We start from the raw sequence: 7,517 nt of genomic DNA on the forward strand, positions 1-7,517 counted from the left end.
ATCTCCCCCCCAGTGGGGCCCCTCACCCCAGGGTGGTTTGGTTTGGCCATCCTGGGTGAGCGGCTGATGGCTGTTTTCAGGCTGGCCACACCCCCTTTACAGTGGGGGGTCCCACTGTGGTGTCTGAGCACCCTGGGTAGAGGCTGATGGCTGTTTTCAGGCTGGCCAAGCACCCCAGCAGGGACCCTCATCCCATGGGGGTATGGTCAGCCTGGGTGAAAGGCTGAGGGCTGTTTGCAGGCTGTCCACAGCCTGTTTGGGGTGGGGGTGTCCCGCTGAGGTGCCTGGCCAGCCTGGATGAGGGGCTGAGGGCCATTTTCAGGCTGGCCTAACCCCCTTCTGTGTGGGGATCACCACTAGGGTGCCTGGTCAGCCTGGGGAAGAAGCTGATGGCTGTTTTCAGGCTGGCCATGCCTCCTGGCAACACAAGCTCCCAGACTTTTATTTTCCTTTTTTTCCCGGGATTTATTTATTTTCTATCATTGAAATTTAGTAGCCTTGAGCGGAGGCCAGGTCCAGCTGGAAGCCTAGGTTACTGAAGCCAGGGCCAGCTGAAAGCAGGTATCTGGGATTTATTTGTCTTCTGTAATTGAAACTTTGTATCCTTGAGCGGAGCCCAGGGCCAACCAGGGCAGGCGGGAAGTTTGACTTCTTCCATCGCTGGGGGCCACCCAAGCCTCCTGCTTGCTCCAGCTCCATGGCCACCACCATCTTAGTTGGGTTAATTTGCATACTTGGTCCTGATTGGCTAGTGGGCATGGCTTGAGGGTGGAGTGGAGTGGTGGAGTGACAGAGTGATGGTTAATTTGCATCTTTCTCTTTTATTGGTGTAGATAACATTTTGGAAAGACAAATAAGAATTACCAAGAAAGAGGCAAAGGACCAGATACATTACAATTCACATGGTAAAGCAATAGATAATCTCATTATAATCGCAATGATCTAAGCAATAAAAAAACTCTCCCTAATGAATGTTTTTAGAATTTGACAAAATCTGATTAAAACATTATATACCAAACTATTAAACAATTCACTGATGAATACAGGTAGACTATTTCAAATAGAATTCAAGAAAATATCCGAAATTATACTATTATTGATTAATATTTATTTCAATTACACAAGGGTAAAGATACAAGATAGATAGATGATAGATAGATAGATAGATAGATAGATAGATGATAGATAGATAGATAGATAGATAGATACATAAATAGATAATAGGTAGACCAAACAGAATATATATGTATATATATTTATACATATGTAAAATATAGTCTGATTTTATTGTCACAACAAATTTTTTTAAAAACATTGTACATAGGTTCTGATTCATAGGTCAAATTATCACTGATTAAAAAAAAAACAGTATTTGCATTTAAAAAATTTTTTAAATAAAATTAAAATGTGATAAACTACTAAAATAAGATTAAAGTACCTAGAGAAAAACAATTGACATTATTACATCAAAAAGAAAAACACCTGTACTCATCTTAACTGAAATAAAGAACAAAGAATGCTCATTTTTATCATTGATAGTCAACATTCCATTGCCATCTTAAAAATTCCATAAGATAAATGACAAAATAGTTTAGATTATTATCATTCAATATGCCGTGTTGAATGCCATATTTTTCAAGTTCTTACATTTATGAAAGATAGATGTGTCTTAATGACTGGCATCTTAATATTGTGCATATTTTTATCAGTAACATTTTTCACAAAATAATAACATGGATTCAAATAGACTCAATGAAATAAGGCATTTTCTTCCTAATAACATTATTATGTATCAAGAAAACAATAAAATCTAATAGGAAAGTAATGGACTTAATAAGAATACTTACAAATTTGGATGAATAAAAGATATATACAAACAAGTCAGTTGACAATGTTTGTACTAGCAATAAGCCCCTACAAATCAAAGCTATCAACATGACTGCCAAGGAATAAATTCTATACCATAAAATATCAAGTTATGCACATGATATATAAATTTCACACAACTACAATTAGAATCAGCTTTTAAATTTTTCTAATTGCACAAATGATCTCTAAGTTAGTATGAAATTAACTTAATCTCTAACTTGGTATTTCTAAGGTAGTTAATAATTAAATCTCATAACGGTACAACAATACATAAATGAAAAGAAATATTGATGAATAGAAACCTCAGAAGAGAAAATAAAATGATGCAATAGAACAGATAAGATTATGAAAGTATACAAATTGCCTTTATCCTATATAATAAAGCAGAAACATGCAAATTAACTGTTCCTCCACTATGCTCAAGCCACACCCACAAGTCACGTCCACAAGCCAATCAGGACTGAGTATGCAAATTAACCCAACTAAGGTGGTGGAGGCCACAGAGCTGGAGCGAGAAGGACGCTTGGGTTGCCCCCGGAGATGGAGGAAGCCAAGCGTCCCACCTGCCCTGGTTGGCCCTGGGCTCTGCTCAAGGCTACAAAGTTTCAATTATAGAATATAAATAAATCCCAGAAAAAAGAAAGAAAGAAAAAAAGTAGAGGCTGGAAGCTTGGGTCGCTGGAGGGCATGGCTAGCCTGAAAACAGCCATAATCCCCTCACCCAGGCTGGCCAGGCACCCCAGTGGGGACCTCCACCCTGAAGGGGGTGTGGCCAGCCTGAAAACAGCCCACAACCCTTCACCCAGGCTGGAGGGCTTGGCCAGCCTGCAAACAGCAATTAGCCCCTCACACAGGGCACCTCAGCAGGACTCCCACCCTGATCCAGGACACCTTTCAGGGCAAAACAACCGGCCCCCACCTGTGCACCAGGCTCTATCCTACATAATAAAAGGGTAATATGCAAATTGACCCTAACAGCAGAACGACTGGGAATAACTGGTCACAGTGACACACACTGATCACCAGGAGTCAGACGCTCAATGCAGGAGCTGCCCCCTGGTGGTCAGTGTGCTCCTACAGGGGGAGCTCTGCTCGGCCACAAGCCAGCTGCCAGCTGCCAGCACAGCAGTGGTGGTGGGAGCCTCTCTCGCCTCCTCAGCAGCGCTAAGGATGTCCAACTGCAGCTTAGGTCTGCTCCCCGCTGGCAAGTGGACATCCCCCAAGGGCTCCAGACGGCTAGAGGGATATCTGACTGCGAGCTTAGGCCTGGTCCCACGGGGAATGAGCTTAAACCAGCAGGTGGATATCCCCCGGGGGTCCCAGACTGTGAGAGGGCACAGGCCGGGCTGAGGGACTCCCCTGAGTGCACAAATTTTTGTGCACCAGGCCTCTAGTTTTTATACAAATATTTATGTTCCCTTTATACAAAAGTGGGAAAATTTCAGTTCAGTAGGAAAAACATGTTTTTCAGTCACACACAAAAATCTCAAATGTAAACATTTTGATTCACAAAACTAACAAGTTACATTCTAAATGTTTTCAGTTTTAAGTATAAAAATAAACAAGTAGCCGAAACCGGTTTGGCTCAGTGGATAGAGCGTCGGCCTGCGGACTGAAAGGTCCTAGGTTCGATTCTGGTCAAGGGCATGTGCCTGGGTTGCGCACACTTCCCCGGTGGGGGATGTGCAGGAGGCAGCTGATCGATGTTTCTCTCTCATCGATGTTTCTAACTCTCTATCTCTATCTCTCTCCTTTCCTCTCTGTAAAAAATCAATAAAATATATATTTTTTAAAAATAAACAAGTAAAACCTTATTAGAAAATATATAAGGCCACAATAATGTGAAGGAGTCAGCAACTTGTACTTAAGAATTTAAAGGCAGAAGGTGATAAAGAAAAGGCACCTATTTGATTACATATGTGTTAACCATTTTGACTGGCAAAAGATACCACTGAAAATTTTATGCCAAATAATAATGTGGACATTAAATGTATAGTGCTGACAGACAACAGAATGATTTCTAAAGTAAACAAATAGCTCTCATAAATGAACAAGACAAATGAAAGCTAAATAAGCAAGAAATAGACATGGTCAATATGGAGAACACTAATTCCCATTTAGTAAAAAACAGGATTGTCAAGTGTTCAAACAATCAGTCTCATATCAAGAAATTTATATGGTGGAAGAACTTTATACCAATTATACTGTCAATTTTGAACAGGACTTTTATCTGTTGCTGAATTAGATCACAGGCAAAAGGCTACCTTCCTAAAGCCCATGTATAAATTTAAATTCCTAAAGCCTTTTGACAAGCAATCAGAAAACCTACAATTTAAAAATACGTTTATTTTGACATGCCAATTCCATACCGGCAACTCTGTCTCACAAAAATGTAAGTACCATTTGAAAGGATATACACCATAAAAAGGCATAATATGAAATACATTTCTGATGACGAAAAACTCAATGCAAAATGAAAAGCTCTCAATAGATCAAATGTCATAAAGTTATTAAACAAATCTATTAGAGTTACACCATTTGTTCTAGAGTAATTCCTGTGAATTTTTTTTTTTTTGGATGGGGAAGAGAGACATAGTGACAAAAAATGTCTAATATAATTGAATTTTTGTACTTGAAACCTTGCCAAAACCTTTCATTATAATTATATATTCATATGTGCACACATATATATAGATGTGTGTGTAAAATACATGTACTGCCCCTATAAACATATTTATTAATTCTTACATATGTAGTCATATCAAGTTTTAAAGCATACTTAGAATTAATGATTCTTGCTTGAGAAATTAAATTTTAAAAATACTTTAAAAAAAAGCAAAGCAAAACAAAACAAACAAAAATATACCTTTCTAGAAAAATCATTACTAGAAGGGTTGAAACAATGAAAGCACAGGATGAGCCTGGGTTATCTTATTGTGCTGGAATACAGTGTTGATTCAGCAGGCGAAGGTTGTTCAAGCCCTGCACTTTCTACACAAAGGCCGATCTTAAGACTGGTCCTTGCTTAGCTGCTAGGAGATAACCTCTGAACTCTTGGAATACCTTGCCTGATAAGAGTGAGGTTTTTTATGCCTGAAGTCCTGGCCATACTACAGCAGGTCAACCTGTGTGGGGCTGGAGACTAAGTAGTTGAGTGGTTAAGGCCAGTCCTGTGGGTCCTGCATGCCTACATGACTGACCCCAATGAAACCCCTCATTGTAAAGGCCCAGGGGAGCTTCCCTGCTTGGCAATACTTTGCACATAAACTCATACATTATTGCTGGAAGAATTAAGCTCATCCCTGTGGGACTCCAATGGGAGGGGACACCTAGAAGTGTGTGCATGGTTGCTTCAGGCCTTGCTCATTGGATGGAGGATCCCATTTCCTAGCTGCTTATCAGCTGTGAGCTGCTTTCCGCTTTGAGAAGTTGCCACATAACCCCCTCCAACTTCAAAACCAGAAATAGAAAAAAGTTTTAATTAAATTCTTTATTGTTTAAAGTATTACATGTGTCTCCTTTTTCCCCCCATTGACCTCTCTCCGGCCTCTCTCACCACCCAGCACATGCCTTCACCCCACTACTATCCATGTCTATTGGCTATGATTATATGCATGCATACAGGTCCTTTGGTTTACCTGCTACCCTCTCCTCTTCAACCTCTCCCCTCTCACCCTCCCCCCCACCTTCCCACTGAGGTATGATGGTCTGTTAGGTGATTCTATGTCTCTAGATCTATTTTTATTCATCAGTTTATGTTGTTCATTATATTCCACAAATGAGTGAGATCATGTGATATGTGTCTTCCTCTGACTGGCTATTTCACTTAGCATAATGCTCTCCAGTTCCATCCATGCCATTGCAAATGGTAAGAGTTCCTTCCTTTTTAGAGCAGCATAGTATTCCATCGTGTAGATGTATCTAAAAATCAATGGAAAAAATATCCTTGGGTAAGGATTTAAAAAAAAAAAATACTGTTTGAGCCCTAAGTAATAACTATGATTAATTTCATGGTCAGCTTGACTGGACCACAGTGCCCAGATATTTGGTCAAACATCATTCTGGAAGTTTTTATGATGGTATTTTTGGTTGAGATTAACATTTAAATTGGTGGACATGAGTAAAGTATATTGACCTTCATAGTGTGTCCTTCATCCAACCACCCTAGCAACAGAATTCTACAGCAGATACCTTCAGACTTCATCTGCAACATCAGCTTACAATTTTGAAATGAACTCTAATCTGTTGCTGAGATAGATCGCAGGCAAAAGGGTTCTTTTCTACAGCACATGGGCAAATTTAAACTACTAACATTTTTGACCAGCAATCAGAAAACTTACAATTTAAAAAATACGTATACTTTGATATGGCAGTACTTTGGATTTCAGTTTCAAAATTGGCTCTAGTCCTTCAGCAAACTGGCTTTGCCCTCAAACTACTATGGCCCCTGGGTTTCCAGTCTGCATATTTTGGACTTGCTAGCTTCCATCATCACATGAGTCAATTTCCAATTCTTTATGATATGGAGATCCCTAACACAGGGACATTCTTAGGTTCTGCCCACTATGCATGAAATAATTATAAAGATTCAAACTGCATTTTTAGAAATGAAAATGAAAACGTTCTAGATAAAAAGAAATACATAACACATGTATAATAAAAGAGACCAGGCCTGGCCAGTGTATCTCAGTGTTTAGAGTGTTGGCCTGTGCATGAAAGGGTCATGGGTTTGATTCATTATCAACGGCATGTACCTGGGTTTCAGGTCAAACCATTGCCCCATTTGTGGCACGTGTGGGAAGCAACCGATCTCTCTCACATTAGTGTCTGTCACAGCCGTGGCAAACTACGGCCCGCGGCCCGTTTGAAATGAATAAAACTATTGAAAAAAAAAGACCGTACCCTTTTATGTAATGATGTTTCCTTTGAATTTATATGAGTTCATACAAACACTCCATCCATGCTTTTGTTCCGGCCCTCCGGTCCAGTTTAAGAACCCATTGTGGCCCTCGAGTCAAAAAGTTTGCCCACCCCTGGTCTGCCATCTCTCTCCCCATCCTCTACCTCTGTAAAAATCAATGGAAAAATGTCTTCCAGGGAGGATTAGTAAAAAGAATAACTGCAACAATAGACCATATTCTGGGACACAAAATTATGCCAATCATACAAAGCATGAAACTCTAACCACAATAGAATTAAAACAACAGAAAGACATGAGGAAAATCACCAAATATATGGACACTAACACAAATGTAAATAAAAAATGGTCCATGGAGAAATCAAAATAGATATTTAAAATATTTTTTAATAGAGGAGAAACTAAGATGGCGGCATAGGGGAACACCGAGATTGCTGCCTCCTACAACAACTTCAGAAACACAATAAAAGGACAGGACGGTCAACATCCAGAACTACAGGAAGGCTGGTGGAGTGGAAATTCTATAACTAGAAGAAAAGAGGAAACCACATTGAGGGTCAGGAGCTGCGGAAGTGCAAAGGTACGAAGGCTCGAGAGCGGGCGGAAGGGGGCTGGTACCTGAGGATGTGACTGGGGAGGGAGTCACAAGCTCCCGACTGCTCTGAACTCCGGTTCTGGGAAGTCTCTGGGGACCCAGGACTCATATGGGGAGAAACTGGACTGTCTGGCA

The sequence above is a fragment of the Myotis davidii genome, unplaced genomic scaffold, assembly GCF_000327345.1.
Source record: "Myotis davidii unplaced genomic scaffold, ASM32734v1 scaffold509, whole genome shotgun sequence".
Classification (NCBI taxonomy): Eukaryota; Metazoa; Chordata; class Mammalia; order Chiroptera; family Vespertilionidae; genus Myotis; species Myotis davidii.